The sequence below is a fragment of the Cervus elaphus genome, chromosome 26 (assembly GCF_910594005.1).
Source record: "Cervus elaphus chromosome 26, mCerEla1.1, whole genome shotgun sequence".
NCBI lineage: Eukaryota > Metazoa > Chordata > Mammalia > Artiodactyla > Cervidae > Cervus > Cervus elaphus.
In genome coordinates, this window is record NC_057840.1 from 21297603 (window position 1) to 21317630 (window position 20028).

A 20028-nucleotide genomic window follows, 5' to 3' on the forward strand; every position below is an offset into this window, starting at 1 on the left:
TTTTATATAAATATAGACATACTGTCCCTGGCAAGGAAAGTATTGGGCTGGAAAATATGACTTGATGAGCAATATCTGCATATGATTTTAAGAGGATGTATGAAGTTCTGAAGAATCTATCCTGGTGTTTGGTGAAACTGTAAACGACTCCCATGATCTAGTGGTCCCTTAAAGCCTTGGGGACAAAGTGCGACCTGGTCTGGTCAGAGGTCCGCTGGCTAGATACGGGGACTGACGGTGCACAGGAGACAGACTACGTGTGGGAGGTTCTGACACCCAGACCTAGAAGGAAGGCTCCAACCATAAGACCTGTGCCCACAGACCCATGGAAGAGGAAAACGGGGAGCTGTCAGTATCTGTCCCAGGACAGCCAGCTAAATGGGGCCCATTCCTCAGACCAGGATGCATGGTCACTGCACGTAAGTCATGGACATGATCCGGTTCCCTCACAGAGAGCCGCTCCGATGTTTTAGCTCTGGAAGTGTGCCATGCAGCAAAGGATGGCCAAGAGGGGGATACCAGTCACCTACACACAGGTCAAGAGAAAATACCAGGTGAGGGTCCAGATGTCATCTCAAATTAGCCCTGGCGAAGGCATCTCACACATGATGCCAGCAAGTCTGAGTCTAAGAGTCACCTGGGGCACCCTCACCACAACACCAAATGAATCTCAGTCTCCAGGAAAGAAATCTAGAAATGTGCATTATGAAATCTTAGTGCTAAAAGAGGTTTCACAGGCATTTAGTGCTGTTTTATCTTTTTATAAACTAGAATAGCAGATCCGTTGTAGCCTGAACCTTGCACAGGCAGGCCTGAATTCACAGCCTGCCTCTTTTAGCTGTGTGATCCTGGGCAAGGTGCTGAGGCTTCCTGAGCCTCCTGGCTTTGTTGGGAGGGTATGTACCATGTATAAAGTGGTTTGCGTACTGTCTTCACATAGAAAGACTTCAACAGATAGAAGCCATTGTTACTGTTTGACTCGCTCGTGGTCAAAGTGCTGGTTTACAGCAGGGCTGTGAGTGGGATACGATGGTCATATCTTCTATGCTTATGGCAGGCAGAAGGAACAGAGATCATCGAAAGCTACGTACATATATTTAAACATTCTTTATTTGGAGTAATTTCATATTCTAGAAAAATTACAGAAACAACAGAGAGAATTCCCGTATACCCTTCATGGAGATTCTCCAGTTAACTTTTTACATTTGCTTCATCTTTGGATCTTTATGTGAACAGACAGACACCCACATATACATACATATAATACCTATATATATACATATATAATACCTATTATAGATGTATTACATATATTTCCCCTCTGAGCCATTCGAGGTTTACAGCTATGCTTCCTATTACCCTTTAATATTGTTTTGGCCAAAAGGTTCATTTGGGTTTAAACCTGAATGAACTTTTTGGCCAGCATAATACTTCGGTTTGTAATTTCTAACGAGTAGTCCCCAAGTTGATGAGAGTGCAGTCTGGAAATTAACATTGATACTCACCACAGTTTATTTCTCAGACACCCCACCCATCCCCATTTATTTTGGCTGTTGTTCCAGTATTGTCTTCTCTAGACAAAGGAGCCAGTCAAAGAGTACATATTATATTTAATTTATACGGTTTTTCTCTCTAACTCCTTAGATCTGAAACTGTTTCTCTTTCCTTATCTTTCATGGACATAACATTTGGGAGAGGACTGGCCTGTTACTTTGTAAAGTGCTCTTTATTTTGGGATTGTCTGACGTATCACCATCACTAAATTTAGAATATGCATTCTAGGCAGAAATATCAAAATATCATATGAGGAAATACATGTGGATCTGGCCCACGACTATAAAACTAGTGTTAATGTTTATCACTTCAGATGGTATTTGACAGATTTCTCTACTTTAATGTTAAGTATTAACTTTTTAAATTAATAATAGGTATTTTGTGGAAAAATACTTTAAGACTGTATACATATGCTGTTCCTCATCAAACTTCCACCCACTCTTTGTGGTATTCATTGATGATTGTTGCCTGACCAGTTATTATAATTGCAAAATAGTGATTTTAAGATTCCATACTTATGTATTTATTACCTGAAATTTGACAGTGAGTTAAAGTTTTTTCTTCTATTTTAAATCAGTATGGCCTCATCAGTTTCTCTTTTATTTAGTGGGTCACAAACTATGACTATCATTATTCTTTTCCTGCTCAAAGTGTCCTAGATTTGGTCAATGGAAGGCCTTTAAAACCCCTTCCTGTACATTTTTGACATGTCCCTGTAATTTTTAAGGCACTTGCCCAGTTTCTGGGACAGAAGATACCAAACTCATCTTGTCCTTTTCCTACTCTTGCCTTGCAAGCAGCCATTTCTCTGGTTACTTTTAGTAGAAGATAATATTTAGTAACAAAATATCCAGATACTAGATGTGGTCATTGCTAATAGATTGTCATTCCTTCTAGGTATGTCATTCCTTCTTAGCTCTCAATAGGCAGAGCTAAGAAATAAATGTATGCATGTACATGTGTAGATGTACGGAAATCTCTAAGATATCATGCTTTCACATCAATGCTTGCAAATCTAATTCAACGCAACTGGGTTTCCATATCTGTAACTATTCTGAGAAGGAAGAACCTTACTCCAATTATCTCTGAATGTATTTATTTGTCGATCTCAGTGTTTAATCAATGATAAATAAGACGCAGCTTCCTTCCTCGCCGCCCCCCACCCCCTGCCCTGAAAGTTTACTGTTAAACTAAAGCAGTAATTCCCTTCACACACACAGCACAGTGATTTCAATGAACTCACTTTGGAGGTCACATCATCGACGGAGCAGTGACTGTGAGCTTGGGCCCTGGAAGCAGACCTGGGTTCTAGTCCTGATCGTGTACTTAGAAGCTGTATGGTTTTTCACAGAATTATTTACCTCTCCAAGCCTTGGAGGATAATAGTACCAACCTCAAGAGGTTGTGAGGATGAAAGGAGTTAAAGGAGCTAATGCATAATAGCTGTTAACACAGTGACCAGCACATAGTAAATACGCAATAAATGAGAGCTATTTTAATGATAATTGTATTTTCTACTTAATAGAGGAAATTTTCTCTAACTTTGAAATAGGCCAGTATACAAATTTGGAAAGGCAATTATCAATAAGCCTCAAATTTCATTAAAACTTAGGGATGAAACACATCCTGACAACATTTTTAAACTTGTATATCCATGTGAGAGAAAGAAACTGTATTTAGCTCATAAAAGCCTGACTCTTCATAACTTTTTAGGTCTCCATTGAATGCAAAGGGAAGATTGTATTGTGTTAAATGTTATGTCATCTTTTTCTGATCTGGAGTAATCATCTACCTTGAGTTGAAATCAGTTGATGAGTTGCCTTTTAAAGATCTCTGGGGAATTCCTTGGAGGTCCAGTGGTTAGGACTTGGTGCTTTTACTGATGTGGACCCAGGTTCAATCCCTGGTTTGGGAACTAAGATCCCACAAGCCATGTGGTGCAGCTGGAAAAAAGAAAAAAACAAAACCTTCATCAGCTGATAGGTATAAGGAAACAACAAAAGATTTTGAGCATGATCCATGCATTAGATAATAAGAATGGGATCAGAGTAGAAACATAAAGATAAACTTAGAGGTAATATATTTCAAAAGAAGTGGTCAGCATTTAGCAAGAAATAGTGGACTTAAAATGGCAAATGAGAAATGAGTACATAAATACTTGTTGGTTTGCCCCATATTTTTTGTGTTGATTGAAGGAATACAGGTACCAAAGGTAAATAATAGGCAAACTATAACCAGAAAAACTTCCTGGCAGAGCTGGGCATGGGAGTGGACCTTTCTTCAGTCTTGACGATCTGAGTGGGGATTAGACATGCGTAATGTCACAACAGGCAAACTCAAGGAGCCTGCTGACAACAGCTCAGAGTTAAGGTACCACTCTGTTGCTTTTCTTTCATGTTAGCCTGTGTGACTTTGAAATTGTGAACCTTCAAATTGAGGAGGCAACTGTGTCTGAACTTGCAATCTTCTGAGGCAAAGGGTGCTTCAGCGGTGGTGTGCAGTTGCAAGGGGCTGCAGCTAACAGGGTAGAAACAGTTTAAAAGTTGTGTGACAGGGAAATTTGGAGACTGAATGCAGAATGGAAAATAAAAAATATCTGATGTTCAAAGCATGGATGACTGAAATGGTGAGGAAAAAAGAAAGGGGTTATAAAGGTAGAGTTGATTTGGGGGTTAATGATGCAGTTAACTGTAGACGCGTTGAATGTGCAGTGCTGGCAGGATGCCCAGTTGGCACCAGCTGACAGGCATATGGCCCAAGAGAACAACTTTAGGAGGGAGGGAAGGGCTGGAAATTAAAATTTGTAAATTGGGCTAGGAAATGATAATGTGTATAATTGCTATTCAAGGCAATTTCAGGGGAAGGGGTGATGACTAATGGTAAAATCATATTGGATGGGGTGCTGAGATGAGAGGGAAGACTCAGTGAAGAGTACAGAGTTGGGGCTGGCGAGGATACTTGTGCGCGGACTTAAAAACCAGTTCACTGTGAGTCTAGGATGCCCTTCTCTGGGGTTAAGACTGAAAACTACATTTCCCAGATTTCCTTGCAACCAGAGGGTCTGGATGTGATGCAGGTTCTGAGAATCAGGTGATCTGAGTGAGCCTGGGAAGATGTTGATAGCACTTCTGAGCTGCTTCTGCTGACAAGTAAGGTCATGGAATTGTTGACTGCCTCTGCCTCTCCCAGCTGGCATTCAGCATTCAGGCACCAGCTTCCTGAGGGACAAGAGGCAAAGGCCTAGAATTCATGCTTTGCTTGTGTGACTCTTGCAGAAAAGTTCACTTGTGGTGGCTTCCTGATCTTTGGATCTCAGTGAAGGCAATATGTTCCTGAAGTCAATGGCTCCAGGGGCAGCTTCCTGAATTCTCATCTTCCTGTGTGGGAGAAGTAGTAGCTCTCCTAGTGGGTCATTTCTGCTGTGATCTGAGTCATTCCTGAAGGCTCAGCCTACAGCATGCTCTTCAGTCCTTCCAGCAATTCTGTGCTCAGTTGCTAAGTCTTATCCCACTCTTCACAACCCCATGGATTGTAGCCTGCCAGACTCCCCTGTCCACTGAATTTTCCAAGCAAGAATACTGGAGTGGGTTACCATTTTCTTCCCCATCCAACAATTTTAACAGTGTTTAAATCCCTCCCTGCTGAAAATCCTGTGTTGCTTTCTGTTGTCTGCAGCTGACTTCCAATTAATACAAATGCCAATGGAGGAAAGATACTCAAGGATAAAGGGCTAACCAGTAATTCAAAAGCTGCCAAAAAGTCCAGATGGGGATTTCATGAATGCATGCAAACATCCACCCATTATAACAATTATCATTGTAAGTCCTTAATGGGTACCAGGGCCACACTGGATATTTGGGAATGCTGTACATAGATGAGAAATAGTCTTTCTCTTTAAGAATTCAGTCTAGTGGTGGACAGAATCATGAATATAAATGTAATAGACTGTGGCTACTACAACAATAGAGGCATATTCAGGGAGCTAACGTTAGAAAAGAGGAAGTGCACCTAATCTGCAATGAGACTCAGGAAGGAAAGTTGGCTTCTTGAAGGAAGAAACCCAAACTGAATATTGAGGGATGAGTCTTTTTATTTAGTTAATAAATACCAAACACTTACTGTTGGTTAAGCATGATGCTAAGACCTTTACATGCTAGACCTCATGGAATCCTCCAAACATTCATATGAAGTAGAGAATATTATTAGCAGAGGGAACAGCATGAGCAAGAAACACTGTTCCAGCCAACACCTAAAGATAGGGCCCTGGCTCCCAGCTGCTGTGGGCGTGTAGGAGCCTAACTTTGATAAGAATCAGTTAACAAGTCCAGATGATTTTCATATGGACCAGTGCTTCTCTTCTAACTTTTTGTAATATTTTACCTCCCTGGCTCCACTGAGCACCTGCTCAGCTATCTCCTTTTTCCCTCGTTCTCCTTTTAAAAGACCATCACACACACACACAATAATACATAAAAAAAAATAAAAGACCATCACCTCTGTGATGGTGTCACTTAGGTGTCATTTATCCTTGATTCTTTCCTCTATTGCAACAGTATATTATTGATTAAAATCTGTCCTGACCACTTTACCTAGGATCTGGCTTTGTTTATTTTGGTTAGAAATCCTGCAGGCCACCTCTGAGCAGACTGACATCTTTGTCTCAGGGTGCCTCTTACACCGGGTTGGCCAAAATTTTGTTCAGGTTTTGCCATAACACCCAAATGAACTTTTTGGCCAACCCAATAGATTTGGGATTATGAGTCCGTTATTGTTGGAAATTTGCACCAAGTGTAAAAGAATCCATCACGAACAGCAGTTGGAGCCTTGACTAGTGTCCCAACAGAGAAGATACAGCAGGGGCAGAGTTCCACAGGTGTAAAATGTGCCTGGGCAGCAGCAGCAGCAGGAGCATTCAGGATGGCTCCTTAGTGAGGACACTGTGGGGCTAAGAGCCCAAACCAAACTTGGTTTGGCTATGAGTGCAGCAGAAATGCCTCTGGCTGTGCTCCTGGCGTGGCTGAGATACCATAAGAAAACCCTTTTTCTGAACTGACTCAAAGGGTTAAGAAGAGGGTGATACAAAAGACCTATATGTAGAAAACTATAAAACACTGATGAAAGAAATCAAAGAGGACACAAATAGATGGAGAAATATACTGTGTTCATGGATTGGAAGAACCAATATTGTGAAAATGAATTTACTGCCCAAAGCAGTCTATAGATTCAGTGCAATCCCTATCAAGCTACCAATGGTATTTTTCACAGAACTAGAACAAATAATTTCACAATTTGTATGGAAATACAAAAAACCTTGAATAGCCAAAGCAATCTTGAGAAAGAAGAATGGAACTGGAGGAATCAACCTACCTGACTTCAGGCTCTACTACAAAGCCACAGTCATCAAGACACTATGGTACTGGCACAAAGACAGAAATATAGATCAATGGAACAAAATAGCCCAGAGATAAATCCACGAACCTATGGACACCTTATCTTCGACAAAGGAGGCAAGAATATACAATGGAAAAAAGACAACCTCTTTAACAAATGGTGCTGGGAAAACTGGTCAACCACTTGCAAAAGAATGAAACTAGAACACTTTCTAACACCATACACAAAAATAAACTCAAAATGGATTAAAGATCTAACTGTAAGACCAGAAACTATAAAACTCCTAGAGGAAAACATAGACAAAACACTCTCCAACATAAATCACAGCAGGATCCTCTATGACCCACCTCCCAGAATATTGGAAATAAAAGCAAAAATAAACAAAATGGGACCTAATGAAACTTAAAAGCTTTTGCACAACAAAGGAAACTATAAGCAGGGTGAAAAGACAGCCTTCAGAATGGGAGAAAATAATAGCAAATGAAGCAACAGACAAAGGATTGATCTCAAAAATATACAAGCAACTCCTGCAGCTCAATTCCAGAAAAATAAATGACCCAATCAAAAAATGGGCCAAAGAACTACACAGACATTTCTCCAAAGAAGACATACAGATGGCTAACAAACACATGAAAAGATGCTCAACATCACTCATTATCAGAGAAATGCTAATCAAAACCACAATGAGGTACCATTTCATGCCAGTCAGAATGTCTGCTATCCAAAAGTCTACAAGCAATAAATGCTGGATAGGGTGTGGAAAAAAGGGAACCCTCTTACACTGTTGGTGGGAATGCAAACTAGTACAGCCATTATGGAGAACAGTGTGGAGATTCCTTAAAAAACTGGAAATAGAACTGCCATAAGACCCAGCAATCCCACTCCTGGGCATACACACCGAGGAAACCAGATCTGAAAGAGACATGTGTACCCCAGTGTTCATCACAGCACTGTTTATAATAGCCAGGACATGGAAGCAACCTAGATGCCCATCAGCAGACAAATGGATAAGAAAGCTATGGTACATATACACAATGGAATATTACTCAGCCTTTAAAAAGAATACATTTGAATCAGCTCTAATGAGATGGATGAAACTGGACCCTATTATACAGAGTGAAGTAAGCCAGAAAGATAAACACCAATACAGTATACTAATGCATATATATGGAATTTAAAAAGATGGTAACGAAAACCCTACATGCAAGACAGAAAAAGAGACACAGAAGTATAGAACAGACTTTTGGACTCTGTGGTAGAAGGCGAGGGTGGGACGTTCTGAGAGAATAGCATTGAAACATGTATATTATCAAGTGTGAAACAGATCACCAGCCCAGGTTGGATGCACATGACAAGTGCTCAGGGCTGGTGCACTGGGAAGACCCAGAGGGAAGGGATGGGGAGGGAGGTGGGAGGGGGGTTCAGGATGGGAAACACATGTAAATCCATGGCTGATTCATATCAATGTATGGCAAAAACCACTACAGTATTGTAAAGTAATTAGCCTCCAACTAATAAAAATAAATGAAAAAAAAAAAAAAGGGTGATATCATTCATGATTGGCAGGAAACCTAGAAGGTAACAGAGCGATGGTAGTGCTATTAGGAAAGAATGACATTTTCATCTCTAGTACATCTAGTTTTAAAACTATGCTACATTTCCATTTCATTTCTTCCTATCGAGAACATGAGCGATAGATAATTTTTCTATCAGAAAGCATGCTTTCAAGGTTTGGGGCCTTATACTTCTATATCTCTCTTCCTAAAATATCTGAATAAATATCATCAATATCATCAGATATTTAAATTTGGAGTACTTTAAATATGCATAAAAGACACAAGTGGTGGATTATCTTTGTGTTTATAATACTGCCCCAACATACACACTGAGGAAACCAGATCTGAAAGAGACACGTGCACCCCAATGTTCATCACAGCACTGTTTAAAATAGCCAGGACATGGAAGCAACCTGGATGCCCATCAGCAGATGAATGGATAAGGAAGCTGTGGTACATATACACCATGGAATATTACTCAGCGGTTAAAAAGAATTCATTTGAATCAGTTCTAATGAGATGGATGAAACTGGAGCCCATTATACAGAGTGAAGTAAGCCAGAAAGATAAAGAACATTACAGCATACTAACACATATATATGGAATTTAGAAAGATGGTAATGATAACCCTATATGCAAAACAGAAAAAGAGACACAGAAGTACAGAACAGACTTTTGGACTCTGTGGGAGAAGGCGAGGGTGGGATGTTTCGAGAGAACAGCATGTATATTATCTATAGTGAAACAGATCGCCAGTCCAGGTTGGATGCATGAGACAAGTGCTCGGGCCTGGTGCACTGGGAAGACCCAGAGGAATCGGGTGGAGAGGGAGGTGGGAGGGGGGATCGGGATGGGGAATACATGTAACTCCATGGCTGATTCATGTCAATGTATGACAAAACCCACTGAAATGTTGTGAAGTAATTAGCCTCCAACTAATTAAAAAAAAAAAAAATACTGCCCCAAATGTTTTAAAAAAATTTAGTAGCTAAAAAATGCTATTTTATACTGATTAATCTTTTGAATTTATTTTGTTTATAACTAAAATTTGTTTATAAGTGTAAATTAAGCATTTTGATAATGTAAAGACTAGCTAGCACATTTTAGGAATCTTATGTGTATATTTATGTAACATCATATTTCTTTATAAAACAGCACTTACCACTGTTTCCTTACCATTTCCATGTGGTCGCTATAAAATATCTGAAAAAAAAACAAACCATCCCTTACTTGCAATTTCTATAAGGAGCAGTAGCTATTTTTAAGTACTTGATAAGATTCTGAGTCTAGCACACCATTAGAAAGATTATTAGTTTTAGATTCTTTCAGAAAATGTAACAAACTCAATATTCCAACTCTCACAAATTCAGCAACAGCACAGAGACTGTGCTGGGGGTGATGAGCAGTCATCCCCTGAGAGGCTTCAAGGACTGTGAAGAAAATTAGGGTTTTGGGGGGACTTTAGTGGTGGTCCAGTGGTTAAGACGTCACCTTCCAATCCAGTGGGTACAGGTTTGGTCCCTGTTTGGGAAGCTAAGATCCCACAAGTCCCATGGCCAAAAAACCAAACAGAAGCAATATTGTAACAAATTCAATAAAACTTTAAAAATGACCCACATTAAAAAAATCTTAAAAGTAGGGTTTTTTAAAAAAATATTTAGAACTCTTACTAAAAACTATCTAGGATATGAGATGAGAAAGCAGAATTCAACAACTGGGAGTCACTGACCTGAACATAAAGAGCAGGGAGGATAACAATGGGAATACTTGGGTGAACACAGGCCTATATCCACCTGGAAGTTAAGGAATGTCCACTATTATTAATTTATATCCAGTAAGAACTGAATTATGCCGAAAACATTTTTCACTGACGGGTGTAGGTATGTGACGAAATGAGAATGAGAAAACTAGAGTGGGTCTTGGAAGTTAAATTTATTTAATTCATTCAAGAACAAGAGCTGTGCTCTTTTTAGGAGATAAAATGCTCCTTGTTTTATACAATTATGTTAATAGACTTTAGCATAGTACCCTGAGTCCTGGTTTCCCTAGAAGCAGACCCTAGAGTAGGGATTTGAGGACACATAATCTATCTGGATGGTGGAGGGAACCCCGGAAAAGGAATGGAGGAGTGAGACCAGGAAGAAAAGGCAACCACAGCAGGAGTGTCGTCATGCCATGACCGTGGTGGGTGACAGGAGCCGAATCCAGTGAGGAAAAGGCCTGTGCTTTTTCTGAGACGTTTCCTCAGGCACGTCGGTGTAGGTGTACAGCTGGAGGGAACAAGCCTCTGATTGTGACCTTAAGAGTAATTTTGACTGTTTTAATCTTGGCAAAAAGATGTTAGTCACTGATACTGGTTCCCACTTACCTTCTCCAATCATCCAATTAAATCCAAACGTCCAGAAGTCTGGGGCACTGACCGTTCCAGTCACAGCTTCCTCCTGTCACTTGGCAACATGATAACGGCAAGAGGGCAGACGCAGATCACAGCTAAGAGGCAAATTCTGCCAGTCATTCTGAGGGGGAAGGATGACTCCAGAAATCCAACAGGGATCTCCGAGTTCTTTCCTCTGTCTCCTCTCTGAGCTCTTTCGGTAAGGGAGCTCCATGTGAGGAATAAAAAGAATCATTAGCTATGAGCCAAATATGATTTGCTTAACTGTCCTCAGGGCAACTGCTTTAGAAGCTTCTCTCCTCACTGCTCCGGCCTCTTCTCTTGAAACACCTCCTGAGGGTTGGTCAATGGTGACAGAAACTTTTGGAGAAATACTCAATCTCCCCTCCCCGAACTCCACTTTGTAGGCAATAAGATAGCTCTAATTGTGTCAAATGGTGTCAAGAAGGGCCTCCGAATACATAAACATATCAATGAACTAATTCTTTTTGGAAAGAAAATACTTTGGGTAGGGTTGAGGAAAGAGGAGTGAACTGCAGGAACTTAAATAGTAATGTGCTGATTTAAAAGCAATTACTTGTTAATACTGGTCTAGAGAAATGAGCTCATATCTGTTTGGCTTGTTTGGTGTAATACCTGTAAGTTCTTGTTTTTACCACTAGTGCCACCTGGGAAAGCCCTAGCACGTACAAGGCCAGTGTTAGGAAAATAGTTATGTTTCCACTTTTTGCGTGGTTTCCTACTGGCCTGGCTAGAGGTCCTGTCTACCATGGGTATCTCAGACTAGAGACAAACAACTTGTACCTTACTGAACTCTTACTGTGTACTTAACTCCCATTTGATTCACCCTTGATAACTCTTAAGACAATCCAGGGGATGGTCATTGTCCTTCCACATATAGATAAAGAAATCCAGACATATTTGGCAGGGCACTTCCAGCCACCTCTGCCTAATCAGTGGCAGCCCTGCTGTTCAAACCCAAGTCTAATGCCAGACGTTAGTTCTTAACCATTCAGTGGCTTGCAATACTAGCCCTGTCTCCTAAACTTCTCCCTGTAATCTCCTGAGAGATATTAGGGATCCAATCATTCAAAGTGGTTATGAGTCCTAATTTTATTTTTAGTGTGTATTATTAAACAGTGATTTAAATTTTTCTCTTTTGAACTTTACCAATCTTGACACTAATTCCTAATATTACTTAAAAATATTTTTAAATTGTAGCATAGTTGTCGTGGGGCTTCCCAGGTGGTGCTAGTGGTAAAGAACCCGCCTGCCAATGCAGGAGATGTAAGAGACACGGATTTGATCCCTGGGTCAGGAAGATCCCCTGGAGGAGGTCGTGGTAACCCACTCCAGTATTCTTGCCTGGAGAATCCCATGGGCAGAGGAGCCTGGTGGGCTACAGTCCATGGAGTTGTAAAGGATTCAAATACGACTGAAGGTGCACATGTGTATATGTTAATCCCTAATTTATCCTTCCCCCCTCACCTCTCCCTTTTTAATCATTTTGTTTTCAAAGTCTGTTTGTTTTGTAAATAAGTTCATTTATATCATTTTTTTAGATTCCACATGTAAGTGATACCATTTGATATTGTTTTTTTTATCTGACTTGTTTCACTCAGTATAATAATCTTCAGGCCCATCCATGTTGCTGCAGATGGCATTATTTCATTCCTTTTTATGGCTGACTAGATTACAATGTATATATGTACCAATCCTCTTTCTTCATTCCTCTGTCTATGGACATTTAGGTTGCTTCCATGACTTGGCTATTGTAAATAGTGCTGCAATGAACAAGTACATGTATCTTTTTTAAGTGTGATTTTCTCTGGATATATGCCCAGAAGTAGGATTGCTGCATCATACAATAGTTCATATTTTTAGTTTTTAAAGGAACCTGAATACTTCTCCATAGTGACTGCACCAACTTACATTCTCACCAATAGTGTAGAAGCGTTCTCTTTTCTCCACATCTTCTCCAGCTTTTATTGTTGGTAGACTTTTCAGTGATGGCCATTCTGACCGGTGTGAGGTGATAGCTTGTAGTTTTGATTTGCATTTCTGCAATAATTAGCAATGTTGAGCATTTTTTTTTTTTAATATGCTTTTTGGCTATCTGTAAGTCTTCTTTAGAGAAATGTCTATTTGATCTGACCATTTTTCAAATTTTTTTTTTTTTTAGCTGCATGAGCTATTTGTATAGTTTGGAGATTAATCCCTTGTGGATTGCTTTGTTTGCAAATATTTTCTCCCATTCTGCATGTTGTCTTTTACTTTTGTTTCTGGTTTCCTTTACTATGCAAAAGCTTGTAAGTTTGATTAGGTCCCATTTGTTTATTTGGTTTTTATTTTCATAACTCTAAATTGTTGTTGAGTGACTCAGTCATGTCTGACTCTTTGTGACCCCATGACCTGCAGCATGCCAGGCTTCCCTGTCCTACACTATCTCCCAGAGTTTACTCAAACTCATGTCCAGATGCCATCCTCTGTCACGCCCTTCTCCTCCTGCCCTCAGTCTTTCTCAGGATCAGGGTCTTTTCCAATGCTCTTTTTCAGGCTCTTTGCATCAGGTGGCCAAAGTATTGAAGCTTCAGCATCAGTCCTTCCAATGAGTATTCAGGACTGATTTCCTTTAGGATTGACTGCTTTGATCTCCTTGAAGTCCAAGGGACTCTCCAGAGTCTTCTCCAGCACCACAATTTGAAAGCATCAAATCTTTGGCATTCAGCCTTCTTTATGGTCCAATTATCAGATCAGGATGTGACTACTGGAAAAACCACAGTTTTGACTAGATGGACCTATGCTGGCAAAACAATGTCTCTGCTTTTTAATATGCTGTCTAGGTTTCTCATAACTTTTCTTCCAAGCAGCAAGTATCTTTCAATTTCATGGCTGCAGTCATCATCCACAGTGATTTTGGAGCCCAAGAAGATAAAGTCTGTCACTGTTTCCATTGTTTCCCCATCTGTGTGCCATGATGTGATGGGGCTGGAGGCCATGATTTTAGTTTTTTAAATGTGGAGTTTTAAGGCGGTTTTTTTTCACTCCCCTCTTTCACCTTCATCAAGAGGCTCTTATTTCCTCGTTGCTTTTTGCCATTAGGGTGGTGTCATCTGCATATCTGTGGTTATTGATATTTCTCCTGGCAATCTTGATTCCAGCATGAGCTTCATCCAGCCCAGCATTTTGCATGATGTTCTCTGCATATAAGTAAAGTAAGCAGGGTGACAGTATACAGCCTTGACGTACTCCTTTTCCAGTTTTGAACCAGTCTATTGTTCCATGTCTAGTACTAGCTGTTGCTTCTTGTCCTGCATACATGTTTCTCAGGAAACAGGTAAGGTGGTCGGGTGTTCCCATCTCTTTAGGAATTTTCCACAGTTTGCTGTGATCCACACAGTGAAAGGCTTTAGCATAGCCAATGAAGCAGATGTTTTTCTGGAATTCCCTTGCTTTTTCTGTGATCCAGTGGATGTTGGGGCTTCCCGTGTAGTTCAGCTGGTAAAGAATCTGCCTGCAATGTGGGAGACCTGGGTTTGATCCCTGGGTTGGGAAGATCCCCTAGAGAAGGGAAAGGCTACATACGCCAGTATTCTGGCCTGGAGAATTCCATGGACTTTATAGTCCATGGGGTTACAAAGAGTTAGACATGACTGAGCAAATTTCACTTCACTTCAGTGTATGTTGGCAATTTGATTTCTGGTTCCTCTGTTTGTTTTTTTTTTTTTTTTTTATAAGTCCAGCTTTTACATCTGGAAGTTATTGGTTCACATATGCTGAAGCCTATTTTGAAGGATTTTGAGCATTACCTTGTTAGAATGTGAAATGAGTACAATTGTGTGGTAGTTTGAACATTCTTTGGCATTGCCTTTCTTTGGGATTGGAATGAAAACTGATCTTTTCCAGTTCTGTGGCCACTGCTGAGTTTTTCAAATTTGCTGGCATATTGAGTGCAGCACTTTCACAGCATCATCTTTTATAATTTGAAATAGCTCAGCTGGAATTCCATCACCTCCATTAGCTTTGTTTTTTAGAATGAGTCCTAAGGCTCACTTGACTTGATACTCCAGGATGTTTGGCTCTAGGTGAGTGATACACCATTATGGTTATCCGGGTCATTAAGACATTTTTTGTACAGTTCTTCTGTGTATTCTTGCCACCTCTTAATATCTTCTGCTTCTGTTAGATCCATACTGTTTCTGACCTTTATTGTGCCCATCTCTGCATGAAATATTCCCATGGTATCTCTAATTTTCTTGAGATCTTTTGTCTTTCCCATTCTATTGATTTTCTCTGTTTCTTTGCATTATTCACTTAAGAAAGCTTTCTTATCTCTCCTTGCTATTCTTTGGAACTCTGCATTCAAATGGGTATATCTTTCCTTTTCTTTAGGAGGTGGATCCAAAAAGGCATTGCTGCAATGTATGTCAGAGTGTTCTGCCTCTGTTTACCTCTAAGAGTTTTATAGTGTCTGGTCTTATGTTTGATCTTTAATATATTTTCAGTTTGTTTTTTGTATGGTGCTAGAGAATGTTCTAGTTTCATTATTTTAGACGTAGCTGTCCAGTTTTACCAGTACCACTTATGAGCAGACCATCTTTTCTCCATGTATTTTCTTGTCTCCTTTGCCATAGATTAATTGACCGTAGATGCCTGGATTTATTTCTGGGCTTTCAGTCCTGTTCCGTCGGTCTATATTTCTGTTTTTGTGCCAATACAGCACTATTCTGTTTACTGCGGCTTTGTAGTATAACCTGGAGTCAGGGGGCCCATTCCTCCAGCTCCATTTTTATTTCTTAGGATTGCTTTGGCTATTTGGGGTCTTTGTGTTTTCCTACAAACCATAAAATTTTTTTCTTCTAACTCTCTGAAAAATGCCACTGGTAATTTGATAGGGATTGCACTGAATGGTAAGGAATCTGCCTGCCAATGCAGGAGATGCAGAAGATGTGGGTTTGATCCCTGGGTAGGAAAGATCTCCTGGAAAAGGAAATGGCAACCCACTCCAGTATTCTTGCCTGGAAAATTCCAAGGACAGAGGAGCCTGGTAGGCTACAGTCCATGGGATGGCAAAGAGTTGGACATGACTGAGTATGCACATATGCATTGACTCTATAGATTACCTTGAGTAGTACATGAATTCTTCCAGTTTGTGGTGTATATGGTATATCTTTGCATCAGTTTGTGGCATCTTTGATTTCTTTTATCAGCATCTTATAGTTTTTGGGGTACAGGTCTTCTGCCTCCTTAGGTTTATTCTTTAGTACTTTATTTATTTATTTTTGATATGATGGTAAATGGGATTCTTTCCTTAATTTCTCTTTCTGACCTTTTAGTATGTAGAAATGCAACAGATTTCTGTGTATTAATTGTGTATCCTTTAATTTACCACCTTCACTGATGACCTCTAGTAGTTTTCTGATAGCATCTTTAGGATTTTCTATGTATAGCATCATGTCATCTGCAGTGACAGTTTTATTTCTTCTTTTCTAACTTAGATTCTTTTTGTTTTGCTTCTCCAACTGCCATGTCTAGGACTTCCAAAACTATAAGTAAAAGTGGCAAGAGTGGACACCCTTGTCTTGTTCCTGATCTTAGAAGAAATGCTTTCAATTTTTAACCAATGAGGATGACATTTGCTGTGGGTTTGTCATATATGTCCCTTATTATGTTGAGATAGGTGCCCACTTTCTGGATAGTTTTTATCGTTAATGGATGTTGAACTTTGTCAAACTCTTTTTCTGCATCCATGGAGATCATATGGTTTTTATTCCTCAATTTGTTTATGTGGTATAATCAAACTGATTTGCAGATATTGAAAAATCCTTGCATGCCTGGTTTAAATCCCACTTGATTATGGTTTAAGATCCTTTTAATATATTGCTGGATTTGGTTTGGTAGTATTTTGTTGATGATTTTTGTGTCTATGTTCATCAGTAATATTGACCTGTAATTTTCTCTTTTTGTGATATCTTTCGGAACTTGAGCCTCACAGAATAAGTTTGGGAGTATTCCTTCCTCTGTAGTTTTTTGGAATAGTTTCAGAAGGGTCAGTCTTAACTCTTAAAAGTTTAATAGAATTCACCTGTGAAGTCATCTGGTCCTGGACATTTGTTTGTTGGACGTTTTTAAATCACAATTTCAATTTCATTCCTTATGACTGGTCTGTTCATATTTTGTATTTCTTCCTAGTTCAGTTTTGGAAGATTGTACTTTTCTAAGAATTCATCCATGTTTTCTAGGCTGTTCCTTTTATTGGCAATATAGTGGTATCAGGTGTAACTTCTTTTTCATTTCTAATTTTTATTGGTTTGAATCCTCTCTCTCGATGAGTCTGACTAAAGATTTATCAATTTTGTTTATCTTTTCATTTGTTTATCTTTCATTGATCTTTTCTGTTTTTTCTTTGTTTCTATTTATTTATGCTCTGATCTTCGTGATTTCTTTCCTTCTACTAGATGTTAGGTTAGGTTGTTTGAGATTTTTCTGGTTTCCTGATGTATGCTTGTATCACTATACACTTCCCTCTTAGATTTTGCTATGTTCCACAGGCTTTGGCTTGTTATTTTCATTTGTCTCTAGGTATTTTTTATTTCTTCAATAACCCATTGGTTGTTCAGTAGCATATTGTTTGCCCTCCATTTGTTTGTGTATTTTGCAGTTTTTTTCTTGTAATCGTTTTCCAGTCTTATAGTGTTATAGTCAGAAAAGAAGTTTGATATGATTTTAATTTTCTTAAATATACTGGGACCTGATTTGTGGTCTAGCATATGATCTACCCTAGAGAATGTTCCATATACACTTGAATGAGTATTCTCCTGCTTATAGATGGAATGCTCTATAAGTATCAATTAAGTTCATTTGGTCTAATGTTTCCTTTAAGGTCTGTGTTACCTTGATTTTTCTGTCTGGATGATCTGTCCACTGATGTTAAGTGTGGTGTTGAAGTCCTCCACTACTATTGCGTTATTGTCAATTTTCCTTTTATGGCTGTTAGTATTTGCCTTACATATTGAGATGCCCCTATGTTGGGTGAATATACATTTACAATTATTATATCTTCTTTCTGGATTTATCCCTTGATCACTATGTAGTATTCTCCTTTGTCTCGTATAACAGTTTTTAAATTTTGAAATCTATTGTGCCTGAAAATGAGTATTGCCATTCCAGCTTTCTTTTGATTTCCATTTGCATGGAATACCCTTTTTATCCAGTCACTCTTGATTGGAGCATGTAGTCCATTTACATTTAATTACTGGTAAGTATAGAAGGAAAGTTACGGCCAACCTAGATAGCATATTAAAAAGCAGAGACATTACTTTGCCAATAAAGGTCCATCTAGTCAAGGCTATGGTTTTTCCAGTGGTCATGGATGGATGTGAGAGTTGGACTGTGAGGAAAGCTGAGCGCCGAATAATTGATGCCTTTGAACTGTGGTGTTGGGGAAAACTCTTGAGAGTCCCTTGGACTGCAAGGAGATCCAACCAGTCCATCCTAAAGGAGATCAGTCCTGGGTGTTCATTGGAAGGACTGATGCTGAAGCTGAAGCTCCAATACTTTGGCCACGTGATGCGAAGAGTTGACTCATTGGAAAAGACCCTGATGCTGGGAGGGATTGGGGGCAGGAGGAGAAGGGGACAACAGAGGATGAGATGGCTGGATGGCATCACCGACTCGATGAACTTGAGTTTGAGTAAGCTCCAGGAGTTGGTGATGGACAGGGAGGCCTGGCGTGCTGTGATTCATGGGCTCGCAAAGAGTCGGACATGACTGAGCGACTGAACTGAACTGATGTTCATATTTCCATTTTGTTAATTGTTTGGGGCTTGTTTTTGTAGGTCTTCCACTCCCCCTTTCTTCTTTTGTTCTTTACTCTTGTGATTTGATGATTATCTTTAGTGTTGTTTGAATTGCTTTTTGTGTGTATATATCTATTGTAGATTTTTGGTTTGTGGTTACCGTGAGGTTTTGATATAGCAGTCTAAATATATATGTGTGTATATAGACTATATATATATATGTCTAGATATGCTCAGATGCTTAGTCATGTCCAGCTCTTTGTGACTCCATGGGCTGTAGCCTGCCCACTCCTCTGTCCATGGGTTTCTCCTGGCAAGAATACTGGAGTGGGTTGCCATTTTCTCCCCTAGGGGATCTTCCTGACCCAGGGATTGAAATCGTCTCTTATTTCTCCTGCATTGGCAGGATTCTTTACCACTAGTGCCACCTGGATCTATCTACCTATATATATAAGCAGTTAAAGGATACACAAAACATTAGATGTAAAATATGATAGTGGAAACAGTAATCATTTTAATTATTTTGTGTATCATCTAATTGTTTTATGTATCCCTTAACTGCTTATTGTGGATCTTGATGATTTTGCTACTTTTGTCTTACTTCCCTAGCTTTGTGGATGATTTCTTACCTTTACTGTATATTTGCTTTTAATGAAGAGCTTTTCATTTCATAACTTTGTTTCTAATTCTTTAACATTTCTTGTAAAATTGGTTTGTTGGTGCTCAAATTTTAGATTTTGCTTGTTTGTAAAGTTTCTGATCTCTCCAAATCTGAATGAGATCCTTTTTGGGTAGAGGTTGTAGGTTTTCCCCTTTGACCACTTTAAATATATCATGCCACTCCCTTCTGGCCTGCAGTTTCTTCTGTTGAAGTATCAACTGATAGCTTTATGGGAGTTCCTTTGTATGTTATTGGTTGCTTTTCCCCCTGCTGCTGTTAATATTCTTTTTAATTTTTGTCATTTCCTAAAATTTCTTTGATCTCTAAAATTGTAATCAAAGCTATCAACATAAACCTCAAGCTAGTAGTCACCAAGGAAACAGTAATTAGCAAAATACTTGTAACAATTTAAAATTGTCTCTGTTCACAGAATGGTGCTTTTCTTTTCCATTTTTTGGCTTTACAGCTCCTTCCCCAAACCAGTGAAAAGCCAAAAGATGTGAAAAAATGACAGTATTTTTTAGCAGGTTTAGGTGTTCAAGTGGGATGGGAGGATTGAAGGGATGATGTTTCTTAGAAGGTCATCTAAAATTGCTTTTCTAACCTGATAATAGCCATTTCATCATGACTTTTAATGTTCTATGCACAAAACATATATAGGCCAATAGGTGA